This window comes from Triturus cristatus, chromosome 4_1, assembly GCF_964204655.1.
Source record: "Triturus cristatus chromosome 4_1, aTriCri1.1, whole genome shotgun sequence".
Lineage (NCBI taxonomy): Eukaryota > Metazoa > Chordata > Amphibia > Caudata > Salamandridae > Triturus > Triturus cristatus.
In genome coordinates this window covers 294,845,510-294,867,527 of record NC_140585.1, presented here as the reverse complement: position 1 = coordinate 294,867,527, position 22,018 = coordinate 294,845,510, and the positions used below count along the sequence as shown (strand labels likewise).

General features: G+C 44.7%; 6 non-coding genes across 6 annotated transcripts; all 6 read right to left on the bottom strand.

Annotated features, from left to right (window-relative positions):
• Nucleotides 1-2,266: 2,266 nt before the first annotated feature.
• Nucleotides 2,267-2,566, bottom strand: LOC146854608 (signal recognition particle RNA). The gene has a single exon (XR_014959172.1).
• A 3,407-nt stretch (nt 2,567-5,973) lies between these two features.
• Nucleotides 5,974-6,273, bottom strand: LOC146854607 (signal recognition particle RNA). Its single transcript, XR_014959171.1, has one exon.
• Nucleotides 6,274-9,680: 3,407 nt separating this feature from the next.
• Nucleotides 9,681-9,967, bottom strand: LOC146854606 (signal recognition particle RNA). Its single transcript, XR_014958904.1, has one exon.
• A 3,468-nt stretch (nt 9,968-13,435) lies between these two features.
• On the bottom strand, nt 13,436-13,735 carry LOC146854605 (signal recognition particle RNA). The gene has a single exon (XR_014959220.1).
• A 3,407-nt stretch (nt 13,736-17,142) lies between these two features.
• On the bottom strand, nt 17,143-17,442 carry LOC146854604 (signal recognition particle RNA). The gene has a single exon (XR_014959097.1).
• Nucleotides 17,443-20,849: 3,407 nt separating this feature from the next.
• Nucleotides 20,850-21,149, bottom strand: LOC146854603 (signal recognition particle RNA). Its single transcript, XR_014959206.1, has one exon.
• Between the last annotated feature and the right edge of the window lie 869 nt (nt 21,150-22,018).

Sequence of the window (22,018 nt, the reverse complement as noted above, 5' to 3'; positions counted from 1 at the left end):
GGACAGTGTAAAGCATTTGTTGCACACACTCAGTCAGCAAATGGTCTCACACACTCAATAACTGAACTTTAGGCCAATGGTTTATCTACAAAAAATATATGCTTGTTTTATTTTAGAACCAACAATAGGTATTAAAATATACTTTCTCAGAATGAGATGCTTTATATAAATACTTTTGCAATATGCAATTGACTTTTGTAGAAAGTTACAAGTGGTTGCAATAGGCAACAAAATTTTAAACACAATAATGCATTGAGCTCAATGGAAGTTTCAAGTTATTTGCAACAGATTACTTTTAGGATTACTTTTGGATTTCCAGGACTGGATCCTAGATTCAGTCCTGGGTCAGTACTTGGAATCAAGTGATAAAAGTCGACTTAATTACTGTGATGATTTTTAGACAATATTTTGCTATTTTAAAAGTTGACAGAAAATTTTTCATAGAAAACAGTCTAAGATTCCCTATGGCAGAAAATTCAAGTTGCAGGTATAGTATGTTCTCGTTACTTTTGTAATCCAGTACTGGGTGCCTAGACTCAGTACTGGGACCTTTATCCAAAACAGGTAAGTAATTACGTTTTCAGAAATTATACGATTTTTAAAGAATATTTAAAGTTTGCAGAAATTGACACTTAGAAGAAATTTCACAGAAAAACAGTCAATGATTTCCTACGGGAGAAAATTGGGTTACTGGTAAGTACAGTTGTAAGTATTTTTCCGAGTCAGTGCTGGGCACCAAGATCCAGCACTGGGAGCTCACCTAATAGCAGGTGAGTATTTTCGTTTTCGTTACTCGGCTGATTTTTGGTGAATATTTTAAGTTTTGAAAAGTCCACACTTGGAAGAAATTTCAGGAAAAACCAGTCAATGTTACCCTATGGAGAAGATTGAGTTATCGGTTTAAAGGTAAGTACTCGACTGGCAGAGTTAAGGTTCTGGGCATAGACTCAGGCGTCTCCCAGGGTCAGGTAGGTACAGTTGGTTCACCCTCAGTGGCACAAGGGCGGCCGGGTGCAGAGAGAGTTAGGCCCAATGTTATCCTATGAGAGGTAGGGGGGCCTTGGTTGGTGGCTGCTGACTAGCAGGCCACGTGGCTGTGGGAGCTGGGCTCCTGGTCACTTATCCAGGGCAAGTGGGGAAGTAGATAGATGTAGAGGTTGCACTGCCAGGGCCACTCGGACGGCTGGGTGCAGGGTGCTTTTGAGCATTCGGGCGCTCAATTGATTTGAATGGGAAATCTCTGGTTTAGAAAAAGACTGCAAGCTCGGGGACGAAGATTCTTCAGGTGCCACCACCACTTCGAGAGGTAAGTTGGGTAGTTGGAGGATAGGTAGGTACCCCGGGATTGGGCACAGGGGGCCGCGGAGCACCGGGTGCAGGGGTACCTTTTGGTGTCGGGAAATCTTACCCTCTGTTGATCGCGGTTGGGGGGGCACCTGGTTCTGAGGCTGCAGGCTTCTTCAGGAGTGTCGAGGGAGGCCCTTGGGTGCCGGACTCGGGGTCACAGTCGCCGTGGGGTCGTCCTTGTGGTCTTTGTTCACTCTGGCACAGGCCAGGCTTGGTGGGTGCAGAGTGTGAAGGGTTCGCGGTTCCGGGCTGCTGCCAGGGATTAGAAGTAGACTTGAGTAGAGCCTCTACTCATGGGAGTCCCAGGGGTTTAGAGTCAAAAGGTAGCCAGGTCCTCCAGGGTTTGTGAGGTTGCTGGCCACAAGAGATGCCGGGTTGGAGCAGGAGCAGGTTCGAGGGTCGACAGGCCAGAGGCTCCAACGTTTGGGAGTTGCACAGCCCTCAGTCTTTTCATGTTTCGCTCAAAGAGTGAAGGGCCCTGTAATTTCTCCTCCTCATTCACATATGAAAAGAATGAGGGTTAATCAAAAAATGAATTAGAGCTGGACGTAGAAATGCAGCAGAAGGGCCAGCAAGCGCATTTCTAAGTTGCTCTATGAAGGATGCTTTTGTACTTGACAGATCAGTTTAATCCTACAGGTGCTCTAAAAGGAAGAATGCATTTGAGTCATCCTTGCTGAAAATCACACAGCCATTTATTCTAGGTTGCACTGAGTTTTCAGTCCTCTCCGCCTGCTAGCTTGTTGTTGCAATATGTCTCAATTCTGGAGAATTGTCTGCTATGCTGAAATGCGTGGCCCAGTTCAAGTGTTCATCATATTTCCTGGAAAAATATCAAAAGAAAAACAAAGATTTGGTTTTGGGAAAATAATTTATTACACCTTGTAAAAATCAAAACTTTCACATTTGAGTCAAAAAAGAGAGGCTAGGTCTCACTATTTTGCTCAGGCTGTTTAACACGTACTGCTCACAGGTGCTGTCCTGCTACCAATGGGCATGGAAGCTTTGGCCTGCTCTGTTTCCAGCCTGGGTCGGTGCACCTCTCGTTACACAACCTGAAATTCTAGAGCTCCCTCTAGAACACCATATTGATGCCCAATGCAGCATGGACACCTGATCAACACAGCTGAGTGCAGCCCAGAACCCCTGAGCTCAAGCAATCCACAAGCCTCTGCCTCCCAAGTAACTAGGACAACAGGCACACGCCACCTTGCCCGGCAAACACTGCAGCTGTCCTAATGATGAAATGCATTCCATAAGTAAGGATAATGATAAAGTAAGGTGGAATGAATTGATGGTTTACCAACCATGTTTCAAGAAAATCAATTTCACTATCCTTCAAAGAAAGGAAAAAAATGTCTTATCAAGAAGCAGTGTGAATATGGGAAGGGCCTTTAAAAAAGATGTGGAGTTTCCTAAAGTAAAAAAGAGGGTTGAACTGATTGAAGGGAGAGAGGAAGTAGGGTCGGAAAGATTGTGACGGGGAAGTGAATACAACATAAATACTAGTATTTAGAGAGTGAGAGACAGGTAGAGGGACAGAAGGGAAAGGAGAGTGAGAGTGAGAGAGAAGAGCCAGGTTAGGGCTGAGTTTCTCTTTATCTGCCAGTGACTCCCTGTAGAAGCTTGCTGGCACAATTTAGGCTGTCCTGTAGGCATCCCTTGTTATGCCGAGCCAGCCAATATTGAGAAAAATAGCATGGGTCACAATGATGGAACTCGTCTGCAACTTCGGAAGTTTTAAAGTGGTATGGAGTGGGAGGGCTAGAAGAGTTACCATAAAGAATGAATACACGTCATTCTGTTCTCTAGCCTCAACAGATGCAAGAGAGGAACTCCTGCTGGCCAAGAAGACCAATGTCAGTTCAGCTTGAACAGGTGAAAGCATGCCTGATTCTGCAAAGGTATGAGATTACACTTTTGCGTCAGAGGTGGTCAGGGGCTATTGCACATTAGGGAACCGTTTATTGAGGTCCAGTTGGATTACTCTATCTTCTACCACCTCAAAATCAGCTGCTCATGCAGTGTTCTATACCGATGAGCTATTTTGGTCCTCCCTGCCCCTTCCAGCTAGTGGGTCCCCTGACTAGGGAAAGTGATTCGAACAGATTTGCATATCTTTCCATAGGAGACTTCTTGACTTATTTTATACTGTGCCAAATCAAGGTAGATTGAGTAATGATCTTGACAGACCTATATTGGAGAACTGCAGTGTGAGAAAGTGGCTCTGTATATACTGTTCCCAAATAGGTACAGGGTGTACAGAGTCCACAGTCCCCAGAGGTTTGGCAGAGGCTAAAGTTAGATATAACCTTACTCTCTAAAGTGGTAGCTTGGTCGAGCAGTAAGGCAGTATCAGAGGACAGTGTAAAGCATTTGTTGCACACACTCAGTCAGCAAATGGTCTCACACACTCAATAACTGAACTCTAGGCCAATGGTTTATCTACAAAAAATATATGCTTGTTTTATTTTAGAACCAACAATAGGTATTAAAATATACTTTCTCAGAATATGATGCTTTATATAAATACTTTTGCAATATGCAATTGAATTTTGTAGAAAGTTACAAGTGGTTGTAATAGGCAACAAAATTTTAAACACAATAATGCATTGAGCTCAATGGAAGTTTCAAGTTATTTGCAACAGATTACTTTTAGGATTACTTTTGGATTTCCAGGACTGGATCCTAGATTCAGTCCTGGGTCAGTACTTGGAATCAAGTGATAAAAGTCGACTTAATTACTGTGATGATTTTTAGACAATATTTTGCTATTTTAAAAGTTGACAGAAAATTTTTCATAGAAAACAGTCTAAGATTCCCTATGGCAGAAAATTCAAGTTGCAGGTATAGTATGTTCTCGTTACTTTTGTAATCCAGTACTGGGTGCCTAGACTCAGTACTGGGACCTTTATCCAAAACAGGTAAGTAATTACGTTTTCAGAAATTATACGATTTTTAAAGAATATTTAAAGTTTGCAGAAATTGACACTTAGAAGAAATTTCACAGAAAAACAGTCAATGATTTCCTATGGGAGAAAATTGGGTTACTGGTAAGTACAGTTGTAAGTATTTTTCAGAGTCAGTGCTGGGCACCAAGATCCAGCACTGGGAGCGCACCTAATAGCAGGTGAGTATTTTCGTTTTCGTTACTCGGCTGATTTTTGGTGAATATTTTAAGTTTTGAAAAGTCCACACTTGGAAGAAATTTCAGGAAAAACCAGTCAATGTTACCCTATGGAGAAGATTGAGTTATCGGTTTAAAGGTAAGTACTCGACTGGCAGAGTTAAGGTTCTGGGCATAGACTCAGGCGTCTCCCAGGGTCAGGTAGGTACAGTTGGTTCACCCTCAGCGGCACAAGGGCGGCCGGGTGCAGAGAGAGTTAGGCCCAATGTTATCCTATGAGAGGTAGGGGGGCCTTGGTTGGTGGCTGCTGACTAGCAGGCCACGTGGCTGTGGGAGCTGGGCTCCTGGTCACTTATCCAGGGCAAGTGGGGAAGTAGATAGATGTAGAGGTTGCACTGCCAGGGCCACTCGGACGGCTGGGTGCAGGGAGCTTTTGAGCATTTGGGCGCTCAATTGATTTGAATGGGAAATCTCTGGTTTAGAAAAAGACTGCAAGCTCGGGGACGAAGATTCTTCAGGTGCCACCACCACTTCGAGAGGTAAGTTGGGTAGTTGGAGGATAGGTAGGTACCCCGGGATTGGGCACAGGGGGCCGCGGAGCGCCGGGTGCAGGGGTACCTTTTGGTGTCGGGAAATCTTACTCTCTGTTGATCGCGGTTGGGGGGGCACCTGGTTCTGAGGCTGCAGGCTTCTTCAGGAGTGTCGAAGGAGGTCCTTGGGTGCCGGACTCGGGGTCACAGTCGCCGTGGGGTCGTCCTTGTGGTCTTTGTTCACTCTGGCACAGGCCAGGCTTGGTGGGTGCAGAGTGTGAAGGGTTCGCGGTTCCGGGCTGCTGCCAGGGATTAGAAGTAGATTTGAGTAGAGCCTCTACTCATGGGAGTCCCAGGGGTTTAGAGTCAAAAGGTAGCCAGGTCCTCCAGGGTTTGTGAGGTTGCTGGCCACAAGAGATGCCGGGTTGGAGCAGGAGCAGGTTCAAGGGTCGACAGGCCAGAGGCTCCAACGTTTGGGAGTTGCACAGCCCTCAGTCTTTTCATGTTTCGCTCAAAGAGTGAAGGGCCCTGTAATTTCTCCTTCTCATTCACATATGAAAAGAATGAGGGCTAATCAAAAAGTGAATTAGAGCTGGACGTAGAAATGCAGCAGAAGGGCCAGCAAGCGCATTTCTAAGTTGCTCTATGAAGGATGCTTTTGTACTTGACAGATCAGTTTAATCCTACAGGTGCTCTAAAAGGAAGAATGCATTTGAGTCATCCTTGCTGAAAATCACACAGCCATTTATTCTAGGTTGCACTGAGTTTTCAGTCCTCTCCGCCTGCTAGCTTGTTGTTGCAATATGTCTCAATTCTGGAGAATTGTCTGCTATGCTGAAATGCGTGGCCCAGTTCAAGTGTTCATCATATTTCCTGGAAAAATATCAAAAGAAAAACAAAGATTTGGTTTTGGGAAAATAATTTATTACACCTTGTAAAAATCAAAACTTTCACATTTGAGTCAAAAAAGAGAGGCTAGGTCTCACTATTTTGCTCAGGCTGTTTAACACGTACTGCTCACAGGTGCTGTCCTGCTACCAATGGGCATGGAAGCTTTGGCCTGCTCTGTTTCCAGCCTGGGTCGGTGCACCTCTCGTTACACAACCTGAAATTCTAGAGCTCCCTCTAGAACACCATATTGATGCCCAATGCAGCATGGACACCTGATCAACACAGCTGAGTGCAGCCCAGAACCCCTGAGCTCAAGCAATCCACAAGCCTCTGCCTCCCAAGTAACTAGGACAACAGGCACACGCCACCTTGCCCGGCAAACACTGCAGCTGTCCTAATGATGAAATGCATTCCATAAGTAAGGATAATGATAAAGTAAGGTGGAATGAATTGATGGTTTACCAACCATGTTTCAAGAAAATCAATTTCACTATCCTTCAAAGAAAGGAAAAAAATGTCTTATCAAGAAGCAGTGTGAATATGGGAAGGGCCTTTAAAAAAGATGTGGAGTTTCCTAAAGTAAAAAAGAGGGTTGAACTGATTGAAGGGAGAGAGGAAGTAGGGTCGGAAAGATTGTGACGGGGAAGTGAATACAACATAAATACTAGTATTTAGAGAGTGAGAGACAGGTAGAGGGACAGAAGGGAAAGGAGAGTGAGAGTGAGAGAGAAGAGCCAGGTTAGGGCTGAGTTTCTCTTTATCTGCCAGTGACTCCCTGTAGAAGCTTGCTGGCACAATTTAGGCTGTCCTGTAGGCATCCCTTGTTATGCCGAGCCAGCCAATATTGAGAAAAATAGCATGGGTCACAATGATGGAACTCGTCTGCAACTTCGGAAGTTTTAAAGTGGTATGGAGTGGGAGGGCTAGAAGAGTTACCATAAAGAATGAATACACGTCATTCTGTTCTCTAGCCTCAACAGATGCAAGAGAGGAACTCCTGCTGGCCAAGAAGACCAATGTCAGTTCAGCTTGAACAGGTGAAAGCATGCCTGATTCTGCAAAGGTATGAGATTACACTTTTGCGTCAGAGGTGGTCAGGGGCTATTGCACATTAGGGAACCGTTTATTGAGGTCCAGTTGGATTACTCTATCTTCTACCACCTCAAAATCAGCTGCTCATGCAGTGTTCTATACCGATGAGCTATTTTGGTCCTCCCTGCCCCTTCCAGCTAGTGGGTCCCCTGACTAGGGAAAGTGATTCGAACAGATTTGCATATCTTTCCATAGGAGACTTCTTGACTTATTTTATACTGTGCCAAATCAAGGTAGATTGAGTAATGATCTTGACAGACCTATATTGGAGAACTGCAGTGTGAGAAAGTGGCTCTGTATATACTGTTCCCAAATAGGTACAGGGTGTACAGAGTCCACAGTCCCCAGAGGTTTGGCAGAGGCTAAAGTTAGATATAACCTTACTCTCTAAAGTGGTAGCTTGGTCGAGCAGTAAGGCAGTATCAGAGGACAGTGTAAAGCATTTGTTGCACACACTCAGTCAGCAAATGGTCTCACACACTCAATAACTGAACTCTAGGCCAATGGTTTATCTACAAAAAATATATGCTTGTTTTATTTTAGAACCAACAATAGGTATTAAAATATACTTTCTCAGAATATGATGCTTTATATAAATACTTTTGCAATATGCAATTGAATTTTGTAGAAAGTTACAAGTGGTTGTAATAGGCAACAAAATTTTAAACACAATAATGCATTGAGCTCAATGGAAGTTTCAAGTTATTTGCAACAGATTACTTTTAGGATTACTTTTGGATTTCCAGGACTGGATCCTGGATTCAGTCCTGGGTCAGTACTTGGAATCAAGTGATAAAAGTCGACTTAATTACTGTGATGATTTTTAGACAATATTTTGCTATTTTAAAAGTTGACAGAAAATTTTTCATAGAAAACAGTCTAAGATTCCCTATGGCAGAAAATTCAAGTTGCAGGTATAGTATGTTCTCGTTACTTTTGTAATCCAGTACTGGGTGCCTAGACTCAGTACTGGGACCTTTATCCAAAACAGGTAAGTAATTACGTTTTCAGAAATTATACGATTTTTAAAGAATATTTAAAGTTTGCAGAAATTGACACTTAGAAGAAATTTCACAGAAAAACAGTCAATGATTTCCTACGGGAGAAAATTGGGTTACTGGTAAGTACAGTTGTAAGTATTTTTCAGAGTCAGTGCTGGGCACCAAGATCCAGCACTGGGAGCTCACCTAATAGCAGGTGAGTATTTTCGTTTTCGTTACTCGGCTGATTTTTGGTGAATATTTTAAGTTTTGAAAAGTCCACACTTGGAAGAAATTTCAGGAAAAACCAGTCAATGTTACCCTATGGAGAAGATTGAGTTATCGGTTTAAAGGTAAGTACTCGACTGGCAGAGTTAAGGTTCTGGGCATAGACTCAGGCGTCTCCCAGGGTCAGGTAGGTACAGTTGGTTCACCCTCAGCGGCACAAGGGCGGCCGGGTGCAGAGAGAGTTAGGCCCAATGTTATCCTATGAGAGGTAGGGGGGCCTTGGTTGGTGGCTGCTGACTAGCAGGCCACGTGGCTGTGGGAGCTGGGCTCCTGGTCACTTATCCAGGGCAAGTGGGGAAGTAGATAGATGTAGAGGTTGCACTGCCAGGGCCACTCGGACGGCTGGGTGCAGGGAGCTTTTGAGCATTTGGGCGCTCAATTGATTTGAATGGGAAATCTCTGGTTTAGAAAAAGACTGCAAGCTCGGGGACGAAGATTCTTCAGGTGCCACCACCACTTCGAGAGGTAAGTTGGGTAGTTGGAGGATAGGTAGGTACCCCGGGATTGGGCACAGGGGGCCGCGGAGCGCCGGGTGCAGGGGTACCTTTTGGTGTCGGGAAATCTTACTCTCTGTTGATCGCGGTTGGGGGGGCACCTGGTTCTGAGGCTGCAGGCTTCTTCAGGAGTGTCGAAGGAGGTCCTTGGGTGCCGGACTCGGGGTCACAGTCGCCGTGGGGTCGTCCTTGTGGTCTTTGTTCACTCTGGCACAGGCCAGGCTTGGTGGGTGCAGAGTGTGAAGGGTTCGCGGTTCCGGGCTGCTGCCAGGGATTAGAAGTAGATTTGAGTAGAGCCTCTACTCATGGGAGTCCCAGGGGTTTAGAGTCAAAAGGTAGCCAGGTCCTCCAGGGTTTGTGAGGTTGCTGGCCACAAGAGATGCCGGGTTGGAGCAGGAGCAGGTTCGAGGGTCGACAGGCCAGAGGCTCCAACGTTTGGGAGTTGCACAGCCCTCAGTCTTTTCATGTTTCGCTCAAAGAGTGAAGGGCCCTGTAATTTCTCCTTCTCATTCACATATGAAAAGAATGAGGGCTAATCAAAAAGTGAATTAGAGCTGGACGTAGAAATGCAGCAGAAGGGCCAGCAAGCGCATTTCTAAGTTGCTCTATGAAGGATGCTTTTGTACTTGACAGATCAGTTTAATCCTACAGGTGCTCTAAAAGGAAGAATGCATTTGAGTCATCCTTGCTGAAAATCACACAGCCATTTATTCTAGGTTGCACTGAGTTTTCAGTCCTCTCCGCCTGCTAGCTTGTTGTTGCAATATGTCTCAATTCTGGAGAATTGTCTGCTATGCTGAAATGCGTGGCCCAGTTCAAATGTTCATCATATTTCCTGGAAAAATAACAAAAGAAAAACAAAGATTTGGTTTTGGGAAAATAATTTATTACACCTTGTAAAAATCAAAACTTTCACATTTGAGTCAAAAAAGAGAGGCTAGGTCTCACTATTTTGCTCAGGCTGTTTAACACGTACTGCCCTGCTACCAATGGGCATGGAAGCTTTGGCCTGCTCTGTTTCCAGCCTGGGTCGGTGCACCTCTCGTTACACAACCTGAAATTCTAGAGCTCCCTCTAGAACACCATATTGATGCCCAATGCAGCATGGACACCTGATCAACACAGCTGAGTGCAGCCCAGAACCCCTGAGCTCAAGCAATCCACAAGCCTCTGCCTCCCAAGTAACTAGGACAACAGGCACACGCCACCTTGCCCGGCAAACACTGCAGCTGTCCTAATGATGAAATGCATTCCATAAGTAAGGATAATGATAAAGTAAGGTGGAATGAATTGATGGTTTACCAACCATGTTTCAAGAAAATCAATTTCACTATCCTTCAAAGAAAGGAAAAAAATGTCTTATCAAGAAGCAGTGTGAATATGGGAAGGGCCTTTAAAAAAGATGTGGAGTTTCCTAAAGTAAAAAAGAGGGTTGAACTGATTGAAGGGAGAGAGGAAGTAGGGTCGGAAAGATTGTGACGGGGAAGTGAATACAACATAAATACTAGTATTTAGAGAGTGAGAGACAGGTAGAGGGACAGAAGGGAAAGGAGAGTGAGAGTGAGAGAGAAGAGCCAGGTTAGGGCTGAGTTTCTCTTTATCTGCCAGTGACTCCCTGTAGAAGCTTGCTGGCACAATTTAGGCTGTCCTGTAGGCATCCCTTGTTATGCCGAGCCAGCCAATATTGAGAAAAATAGCATGGGTCACAATGATGGAACTCGTCTGCAACTTCGGAAGTTTTAAAGTGGTATGGAGTGGGAGGGCTAGAAGAGTTACCATAAAGAATGAATACACGTCATTCTGTTCTCTAGCCTCAACAGCTGCAAGAGAGGAACTCCTGCTGGCCAAGAAGACCAATGTCAGTTCAGCTTGAACAGGTGAAAGCATGCCTGATTCTGCAAAGGTATGAGATTACACTTTTGCGTCAGAGGTGGTCAGGGGCTATTGCACATTAGGGAACCGTTTATTGAGGTCCAGTTGGATTACTCTATCTTCTACCACCTCAAAATCAGCTGCTCATGCAGTGTTCTATACCGATGAGCTATTTTGGTCCTCCCTGCCCCTTCCAGCTAGTGGGTCCCCTGACTAGGGAAAGTGATTCGAACAGATTTGCATATCTTTTCATAGGAGACTTCTTGACTTATTTTATACTGTGCCAAATCAAGGTAGATTGAGTAATGATCTTGACAGACCTATATTGGAGAACTGCAGTGTGAGAAAGTGGCTCTGTATATACTGTTCCCAAATAGGTACAGGGTGTACAGAGTCCACAGTCCCCAGAGGTTTGGCAGAGGCTAAAGTTAAATATAACCTTACTCTCTAAAGTGGTAGCTTGGTCGAGCAGTAAGGCAGTATCAGAGGACAGTGTAAAGCATTTGTTGCACACACTCAGTCAGCAAATGGTCTCACACACTCAATTACTGAACTCTAGGCCAATGGTTTATCTACAAAAAATATATGCTTGTTTAAATTTTAGAACCAACAATAGGTATTAAAATATACTTTCTCAGAATGAGATGCTTTATATAAATACTTTTGCAATATGCAATTGACTTTTGTAGAAAGTTACAAGTGGTTGCAATAGGCAACAACATTTTAAACACAATAATGCATTGAGCTCAATGGAAGTTTCAAGTTATTTGCAACAGATTACTTTTAGGATTACTTTTGGATTTCCAGGACTGGATCCTAGATTCAGTCCTGGGTCAGTACTTGGAATCAAGTGATAAAAGTCGACTTAATTACTGTGATGATTTTTAGACAATATTTTGCTATTTTAAAAGTTGACAGAAAATATTTCATAGAAAACAGTCTAAGATTCCCTATGGCAGAAAATTCAAGTTGCAGGTATAGTATGTTCTCGTTACTTTTGTAATCCAGTACCGGGTGCCTAGACTCAGTACTGGGACCTTTATCCAAAACAGGTAAGTAATTACGTTTTCAGAAATTATACGATTTTTAAAGAATATTTAAAGTTTGCAGAAATTGACACTTAGAAGAAATTTCACAGAAAAACAGTCAATGATTTCCTACGGGAGAAAATTGGGTTACTGGTAAGTACAGTTGTAAGTATTTTTCCGAGTCAGTGCTGGGCACCAAGATCCAGCACTGGGAGCTCACCTAATAGCAGGTGAGTATTTTCGTTTTCGTTACTCGGCTGATTTTTGGTGAATATTTTAAGTTTTGAAAAGTCCACACTTGGAAGAAATTTCAGGAAAAACCAGTCAATGTTACCCTATGGAGAAGATTGAGTTATCGGTTTAAAGGTAAGTACTCGACTGGCAGAGTTAAGGTTCTGGGCATAGACTCAGGCGTCTCCCAGGGTCAGGTAGGTACAGTTGGTTCACCCTCAGCGGCACAAGGGCGGCCGTAGCAGTAGCGGCACCCCCCCCCCCCAAGCGCCTCGAGACCCTACGGGTAGGTAGTGCGCTCTATAAATTTCCTTGATTGATTGATTGATTGATGAGAGGTAGGGGGGCCTTGGTTGGTGGCTGCTGACTAGCAGGCCACGTGGCTGTGGGAGCTGGGCTCCTGGTCACTTATCCAGGGCAAGTGGGGAAGTAGATAGATGTAGAGGTTGCACTGCCAGGGCCACTCGGACGGCTGGGTGCAGGGTGCTTTTGAGCATTCGGGCGCTCAATTGATTTGAATGGGAAATCTCTGGTTTAGAAAAAAACTGCAAGCTCGGGGACGAAGATTCTTCAGGTGCCACCACCACTTCGAGAGGTAAGTTGGGTAGTTGGAGGATAGGTAGGTACCCCGGGATTGGGCACAGGGGGCCGCGGAGCGCCGGGTGCAGGGGTACCTTTTGGTGTCGGGAAATCTTACCCTCTGTTGATCGCGGTTGGGGGGGCACCTGGTTCTGAGGCTGCAGGCTTCTTCAGGAGTGTCGAGGGAGGCCCTTGGGTGCCGGACTCGGGGTCACAGTCGCCGTGGGGTCGTCCTTGTGGTCTTTGTTCACTCTGGCACAGGCCAGGCTTGGTGGGTGCAGAGTGTGAAGGGTTCGCGGTTCCGGGCTGCTGCCAGGGATTAGAAGTAGACTTGAGTAGAGCCTCTACTCATGGGAGTCCCAGGGGTTTAGAGTCAAAAGGTAGCCAGGTCCTCCAGGGTTTGTGAGGTTGCTGGCCACAAGAGATGCCGGGTTGGAGCAGGAGCAGGTTCGAGGGTCGACAGGCCAGAGGCTCCAACGTTTGGGAGTTGCACAGCCCTCAGTCTTTTCATGTTTCGCTCAAAGAGTGAAGGGCCCTGTAATTTCTCCTTCTCATTCACATATGAAAAGAATGAGGGTTAATCAAAAAATGAATTAGAGCTGGACGTAGAAATGCAGCAGAAGGGCCAGCAAGCGCATTTCTAAGTTGCTCTATGAAGGATGCTTTTGTACTTGACAGATCAGTTTAATCCTACAGGTGATCTAAAAGGAAGAATGCATTTGAGTCATCCTTGCTGAAAATCACACAGCCATTTATTCTAGGTTGCACTGAGTTTTCAGTCCTCTCCGCCTGCTAGCTTGTTGTTGCAATATGTCTCAATTCTGGAGAATTGTCTGCTATGCTGAAATGCGTGGCCCAGTTCAAATCTTCATCATATTTCCTGGAAAAATATCAAAAGGAAAACAAAGATTTGGTTTTGGGAAAATAATTTATTACACCTTGTAAAAATCAAAACTTTCACATTTGAGTCAAAAAAGAGAGGCTAGGTCTCACTATTTTGCTCAGGCTGTTTTACACGTACTGCTCACAGGTGCTGTCCTGCTACCAATGGGCATGGAAGCTTTGGCCTGCTCTGTTTCCAGCCTGGGTCGGTGCACCTCTCGTTACACAACCTGAAATTCTAGAGCTCCCTCTAGAACACCATATTGATGCCTAATGCAGCATGGACACCTGATCAACACAGCTGAGTGCAGCCCAGAAACCCTGAGCTCAAGCAATCCACAAGCCTCTGCCTCCCAAGTAACTAGGACAACAGGCACACGCCACCTTGCCCGGCAAACACTGCAGCTGTCCTAATGATGAAATGCATTCCATAAGTAAGGATAATGATAAAGTAAGGTGGAATGAATTGATGGTTTACCAACCATGTTTCAAGAAAATCAATTTCACTATCCTTCAAAGAAAGGAAAAAAATGTCTTATCAAGAAGCAGTGTGAATATGGGAAGGGCCTTTAAAAAAGATGTGGAGTTTCCTAAAGTAAAAAAGAGGGTTGAACTGATTGAAGGGAGAGAGGAAGTAGGGTCGGAAAGATTGTGACGGGGAAGTGAATACAACATAAATACTAGTATTTAGAGAGTGAGAGACAGGTAGAGGGACAGAAGGGAAAGGAGAGTGAGAGTGAGAGAGAAGAGCCAGGTTAGGGCTGAGTTTCTCTTTATCTGCCAGTGACTCCCTGTAGAAGCTTGCTGGCACAATTTAGGCTGTCCTGTAGGCATCCCTTGTTATGCCGAGCCAGCCAATATTGAGAAAAATAGCATGGGTCACAATGATGGAACTCGTCTGCAACTTCGGAAGTTTTAAAGTGGTATGGAGTGGGAGGGCTAGAAGAGTTACCATAAAGAATGAATACACGTCATTCTGTTCTCTAGCCTCAACAGCTGCAAGAGAGGAACTCCTGCTGGCCAAGAAGACCAATGTCAGTTCAGCTTGAACAGGTGAAAGCATGCCTGATTCTGCAAAGGTATGAGATTACACTTTTGCGTCAGAGGTGGTCAGGGGCTATTGCACATTAGGGAACCGTTTATTGAGGTCCAGTTGGATTACTCTATCTTCTACCACCTCAAAATCAGCTGCTCATGCAGTGTTCTATACCGATGAGCTATTTTGGTCCTCCCTGCCCCTTCCAGCTAGTGGGTCCCCTGACTAGGGAAAGTGATTCGAACAGATTTGCATATCTTTTCATAGGAGACTTCTTGACTTATTTTATACTGTGCCAAATCAAGGTAGATTGAGTAATGATCTTGACAGACCTATATTGGAGAACTGCAGTGTGAGAAAGTGGCTCTGTATATACTGTTCCCAAATAGGTACAGGGTGTACAGAGTCCACAGTCCCCAGAGGTTTGGCAGAGGCTAAAGTTAGATATAACCTTACTCTCTAAAGTGGTAGCTTGGTCGAGCAGTAAGGCAGTATCAGAGGACAGTGTAAAGCATTTGTTGCACACACTCAGTCAGCAAATGGTCTCACACACTCAATAACTGAACTTTAGGCCAATGGTTTATCTACAAAAAATATATGCTTGTTTTATTTTAGAACCAACAATAGGTATTAAAATATACTTTCTCAGAATGAGATGCTTTATATAAATACTTTTGCAATATGCAATTGACTTTTGTAGAAAGTTACAAGTGGTTGCAATAGGCAACAAAATTTTAAACACAATAATGCATTGAGCTCAATGGAAGTTTCAAGTTATTTGCAACAGATTACTTTTAGGATTACTTTTGGATTTCCAGGACTGGATCCTAGATTCAGTCCTGGGTCAGTACTTGGAATCAAGTGATAAAAGTCGACTTAATTACTGTGATGATTTTTAGACAATATTTTGCTATTTTAAAAGTTGACAGAAAATTTTTCATAGAAAACAGTCTAAGATTCCCTATGGCAGAAAATTCAAGTTGCAGGTATAGTATGTTCTCGTTACTTTTGTAATCCAGTACTGGGTGCCTAGACTCAGTACTGGGACCTTTATCCAAAACAGGTAAGTAATTACGTTTTCAGAAATTATACGATTTTTAAAGAATATTTAAAGTTTGCAGAAATTGACACTTAGAAGAAATTTCACAGAAAAACAGTCAATGATTTCCTACGGGAGAAAATTGGGTTACTGGTAAGTACAGTTGTAAGTATTTTTCCGAGTCAGTGCTGGGCACCAAGATCCAGCACTGGGAGCTCACCTAATAGCAGGTGAGTATTTTCGTTTTCGTTACTCGGCTGATTTTTGGTGAATATTTTAAGTTTTGAAAAGTCCACACTTGGAAGAAATTTCAGGAAAAACCAGTCAATGTTACCCTATGGAGAAGATTGAGTTATCGGTTTAAAGGTAAGTACTCGACTGGCAGAGTTAAGGTTCTGGGCATAGACTCAGGCGTCTCCCAGGGTCAGGTAGGTACAGTTGGTTCACCCTCAGTGGCACAAGGGCGGCCGGGTGCAGAGAGAGTTAGGCCCAATGTTATCCTATGAGAGGTAGGGGGGCCTTGGTTGGTGGCTGCTGACTAGCAGGCCACGTGGCTGTGGGAGCTGGGCTCCTGGTCACTTATCCAGGGCAAGTGGGGAAGTAGATAGATGTAGAGGTTGCACTGCCAGGGCCACTCGGACGGCTGGGTGCAGGGTGCTTTTGAGCATTCGGGCGCTCAATTGATTTGAATGGGAAATCTCTGGTTTAGAAAAAGACTGCAAGCTCGGGGACGAAGATTCTTCAGGTGCCACCACCACTTCGAGAGGTAAGTTGGGTAGTTGGAGGATAGGTAGGTACCCCGGGATTGGGCACAGGGGGCCGCGGAGCACCGGGTGCAGGGGTACCTTTTGGTGTCGGGAAATCTTACCCTCTGTTGATCGCGGTTGGGGGGGCACCTGGTTCTGAGGCTGCAGGCTTCTTCAGGAGTGTCGAGGGAGGCCCTTGGGTGCCGGACTCGGGGTCACAGTCGCCGTGGGGTCGTCCTTGTGGTCTTTGTTCACTCTGGCACAGGCCAGGCTTGGTGGGTGCAGAGTGTGAAGGGTTCGCGGTTCCGGGCTGCTGCCAGGGATTAGAAGTAGACTTGAGTAGAGCCTCTACTCATGGGAGTCCCAGGGGTTTAGAGTCAAAAGGTAGCCAGGTCCTCCAGGGTTTGTGAGGTTGCTGGCCACAAGAGATGCCGGGTTGGAGCAGGAGCAGGTTCGAGGGTCGACAGGCCAGAGGCTCCAACGTTTGGGAGTTGCACAGCCCTCAGTCTTTTCATGTTTCGCTCAAAGAGTGAAGGGCCCTGTAATTTCTCCTCCTCATTCACATATGAAAAGAATGAGGGTTAATCAAAAAATGAATTAGAGCTGGACGTAGAAATGCAGCAGAAGGGCCAGCAACCGCATTTCTAAGTTGCTCTATGAAGGATGCTTTTGTACTTGACAGATCAGTTTAATCCTACAGGTGCTCTAAAAGGAAGAATGCATTTGAGTCATCCTTGCTGAAAATCACACAGCCATTTATTCTAGGTTGCACTGAGTTTTCAGTCCTCTCCGCCTGCTAGCTTGTTGTTGCAATATGTCTCAATTCTGGAGAATTGTCTGCTATGCTGAAATGCGTGGCCCAGTTCAAATGTTCATCATATTTCCTGGAAAAATATCAAAAGGAAAACAAAGATTTGGTTTTGGGAAAATAATTTATTACACCTAGTAAAAATCAAAACTTTCACATTTGAGTCAAAAGAGAGAGGCTAGGTCTCACTATTTTGCTCAGGCTGTTTTACACGTACTGCTCACAGGTGCTGTCCTGCTACCAATGGGCATGGAAGCTTTGGCCTGCTCTGTTTCCAGCCTGGGTCAGTGCACCTCTCGTTACACAACCTGAAATTCTAGAGCTCCCTCTAGAACACCATATTGATGCCCAATGCAGCATGGACACCTGATCAACACAGCTGAGTGCAGTCCAGAACCCCTGAGCTCAAGCAATCCACAAGCCTCTGCCTCCCAAGTAACTAGGACAACAGGCACACGCCACCTTGCCCGGCAAACAATGCAGCTGTCCTAATGATGAAATGCATTCCATAAGTAAGGATAATGATAAAGTAAGGTGGAATGAATTGATGGTTTACCAACCATGTTTCAAGAAAATCAATTTCACTATCCTTCAAAGAAAGGAAAAAAATGTCTTATCAAGAAGCAGTGTGAATATGGGAAGGGCCTTTAAAAAAGATGTGGAGTTTCCTAAAGTAAAAAAGAGGGTTGAACTGATTGAAGGGAGAGAGGAAGTAGGGTCGGAGAGATTGTGACGGGGAAGTGAATACAACATAAATACTAGTATTTAGAGAGTGAGAGACAGGTAGAGGGACAGAAGGGAAAGGAGAGTGAGAGTGAGAGAGAAGAGCCAGGTTAGGGCTGAGTTTCTCTTTATCTGCCAGTGACTCCCTGTAGAAGCTTGCCGGCACTATTTAGGCTGTCCTGTAGGCATCCCTTGTTATGCCGAGCCAGCCAATATTGAGAAAAATAGCATGGGTCACAATGATGGAACTCGTCTGCAACATCGGAAGTTTTAAAGTAGTATGGAGTGGGAGGGCTAGAAGAGTTACCATAAAGAATGAATACACGTCATTCTGTTCTCTAGCCTCAACAGCTGCAAGAGAGGAACTCCTGCTGGCCAAGAAGACCAATGTCAGTTCAGCTTGAACAGGTGAAAGCATGCCTGATTCTGCAAAGGTATGAGATTACACTTTTGCGTCAGAGGTGGTCAGGGGCTATTGCACATTAGGAAACCGTTTATTGAGGTCCAGTTGGATTACTCTATCTTCTACCACCTCAAAATCAGCTGCTCATGCAGTGTTCTATACCAATGAGCTATTTTGGTCCTCCCTGCCCCTTCCAGCTAGTGGGTCCCCTGACTAGGGAAAGTGATTCGAACAGATTTGCATATCTTTTCATAGGAGACTTCTTGACCTATTTTATACTGTGCCAAATCAAGGTAGATTGAGTAATGATCTTGACAGACCTATATTGGAGAACTGCAGTGTGAGAAAGTGGCTCTGTATATACTGTTCCCAAATAGGTACAGGGTGTACAGAGTCCACAGTCCCCAGAGGTTTGGCAGAGGCTAAAGTTAGATATAACCTTACTCTCTAAAGTGGTAGCTTGGTCGAGCAGTAAGGCAGTATCAGAGGACAGTGTAAAGCATTTGTTGCACACACTCAGTCAGCAAATGGTCTCACACACTCAATAACTGAACTCTAGGCCAATGGTTTATCTACAAAAAATATATGCTTGTTTTATTTTAGAACCAACAATAGGTATTAAAATATACTTTCTCAGAATGAGATGCTTTATATAAATACTTTTGCAATATGCAATTGACTTTTGTAGAAAGTTACAAGTGGTTGCAATAGGCAACAACATTTTAAACACAATAATGCATTGAGCTCAATGGAAGTTTCAAGTTATTTGCAATAGATTACTTTTAGGATTACTTTTGGATTTCCAGGACTGGATCCTAGATTCAGTCCTGGGTCAGTACTTGGAATCAAGTGATAAAAGTCGACTTAATTACTGTGATGATTTTTAGACAATATTTTGCTATTTTAAAAGTTGACAGAAAATTTTTCATAGAAAACAGTCTAAGATTCCCTATGGCAGAAAATTCAAGTTGCAGGTATAGTATGTTCTCGTTACTTTTGTAATCCAGTACTGGGTGCCTAGACTCAGTACAGGGACCTTTATCCAAAACAGGTAAGTAATTACGTTTTCAGAAATTATACGATTTTTAAAGAATATTTAAAGTTTGCAGAAATTGACACTTAGAAGAAATTTCACAGAAAAACAGTCAATGATTTCCTATGGGAGAAAATTGGGTTACTGGTAAGTACAGTTGTAAGTATTTTTCAGAGTCAGTGCTGGGCACCAAGATCCAGCACTGGGAGCTCACCTAATAGCAGGTGAGTATTTTCGTTTTCGTTACTCGGCTGATTTTTGGTGAATATTTTAAGTTTTGAAAAGTCCACACTTGGAAGAAATTTCAGGAAAAACCAGTCAATGTTACCCTATGGAGAAGATTGAGTTATCGGTTTAAAGGTAAGTACTCGACTGGCAGAGTTAAGGTTCTGGGCATAGACTCAGGCGTCTCCCAGGGTCAGGTAGGTACAGTTGGTTCACCCTCAGCGGCACAAGGGCGGCCGGGTGCAGAGAGAGTTAGGCCCAATGTTATCCTATGAGAGGTAGGGGGGCCTTGGTTGGTGGCTGCTGACTAGCAGGCCACGTGGCTGTGGGAGCTGGGCTCCTGGTCACTTATCCAGGGCAAGTGGGGAAGTAGATAGATGTAGAGGTTGCACTGCCAGGGCCACTCGGACGGCTGGGTGCAGGGTGCTTTTGAGCATTCGGGCGCTCAATTGATTTGAATGGGAAATCTCTGGTTTAGAAAAAGACTGCAAGCTCGGGGACGAAGATTCTTCAGGTGCCACCACCACTTCGAGAGGTAAGTTGGGTAGTTGGAGGATAGGTAGGTACCCCGGGATTGGGCACAAGGGGCCGCGGAGCGCCGGGTGCAGGGGTACCTTTTGGTGTCGGGAAATCTTACCCTCTGTTGATCGCGGTTGGGGGGGCACCTGGTTCTGAGGCTGCAGGCTTCTTCAGGAGTGTCGAGGGAGGTCCTTGGGTGCCGGACTCGGGGTCACAGTCGCCGTGGGGTCGTCCTTGTGGTCTTTGTTCACTCTGGCACAGGCCAGGCTTGGTGGGTGCAGAGTGTGAAGGGTTCGCGGTTCCGGGCTGCTGCCAGGGATTAGAAGTAGATTTTAGTAGAGCCTCTACTCATGGGAGTCCCAGGGGTTTAGAGTCAAAAGGTAGCCAGGTCCTCCAGGGTTTGTGAGGTTGCTGGCCACAAGAGATGCCGGGTTGGAGCAGGAGCAGGTTCGAGGGTCGACAGGCCAGAGGCTCCAACGTTTGGGAGTTGCACAGCCCTCAGTCTTTTCATGTTTCGCTCAAAGAGTGAAGGGCCCTGTAATTTCTCCTTCTCATTCACATATGAAAAGAATGAGGGCTAATCAAAAAATGAATTAAAGCTGGACGTAGAAATGCAGCAGAAGGGCCAGCAAGCGCATTTCTAAGTTGCTCTATGAAGGATGCTTTTGTACTTGACAGATCAGTTTAATCCTACAGGTGCTCTAAAAGGAAGAATGCATTTGAGTCATCCTTGCTGAAAATCACACAGCCATTTATTCTAGGTTGCACTGAGTTTTCAGTCCTCTCCGCCTGCTAGCTTGTTGTTGCAATATGTCTCAATTCTGGAGAATTGTCTGCTATGCTGAAATGCGTGGCCCAGTTCAAATGTTCATCATATTTCCTGGAAAAATATCAAAAGGAAAACAAAGATTTGGTTTTGGGAAAATAATTTATTACACCTTGTAAAAATCAAAACTTTCACATTTGAGTCAAAAAAGAGAGGCTAGGTCTCACTATTTTGCTCAGGCTGTTTTACACGTACTGCTCACAGGTGCTGTCCTGCTACCAATGGGCATGGAAGCTTTGGCCTGCTCTGTTTCCAGCCTGGGTCGGTGCACCTCTCGTTACACAACCTGAAATTCTAGAGTTCCCTCTAGAACACCATATTGATGCCCAATGCAGCATGGACACCTGATCAACACAGCTGAGTGCAGCCCAGAACCCCTGAGCTCAAGCAATCCACAAGCCTCTGCCTCCCAAGTAACTAGGACAACAGGCACACACCACCTTGCCCGGCAAACACTGCAGCTGTCCTAATGATGAAATGCATTCCATAAGTAAGGATAATGATAAAGTAAGGTGGAATGAATTGATGGTTTACCAACCATGTTTCAAGAAAATCAATTTCACTATCCTTCAAAGAAAGGAAAAAATGTCTTATCAAGAAGCAGTGTGAATATGGGAAGGGCCTTTAAAAAAGATGTGGAGTTTCCTAAAGTAAAAAAGAGGGTTGAACTGATTGAAGGGAGAGAGGAAGTAGGGTCGGAAAGATTGTGACGGGGAAGTGAATACAACATAAATACTAGTATTTAGAGAGTGAGAGACAGGTAGAGGGACAGAAGGGAAAGGAGAGTGAGAGTGAGAGAGAAGAGCCAGGTTAGGGCTGAGTTTCTCTTTATCTGCCAGTGACTCCCTGTAGAAGCTTGCCGGCACAATTTAGGCTGTCCTGTAGGCATCCCTTGTTATGCCGAGCCAGCCAATATTGAGAAAAATAGCATGGGTCACAATGATGGAACTCGTCTGCAACATCGGAAGTTTTAAAGTAGTATGGAGTGGGAGGGCTAGAAGAGTTACCATAAAGAATGAATACACGTCATTCTGTTCTCTAGCCTCAACAGCTGCAAGAGAGGAACTCCTGCTGGCCAAGAAGACCAATGTCAGTTCAGCTTGAACAGGTGAAAGCATGCCTGATTCTGCAAAGGTATGAGATTACACTTTTGCGTCAGAGGTGGTCAGGGGCTATTGCACATTAGGAAACCGTTTATTGAGGTCCAGTTGGATTACTCTATCTTCTACCACCTCAAAATCAGCTGCTCATGCAGTGTTCTATACCGATGAGCTATTTTGGTCCTCCCTGCCCCTTCCAGCTAGTGGGTCCCCTGACTA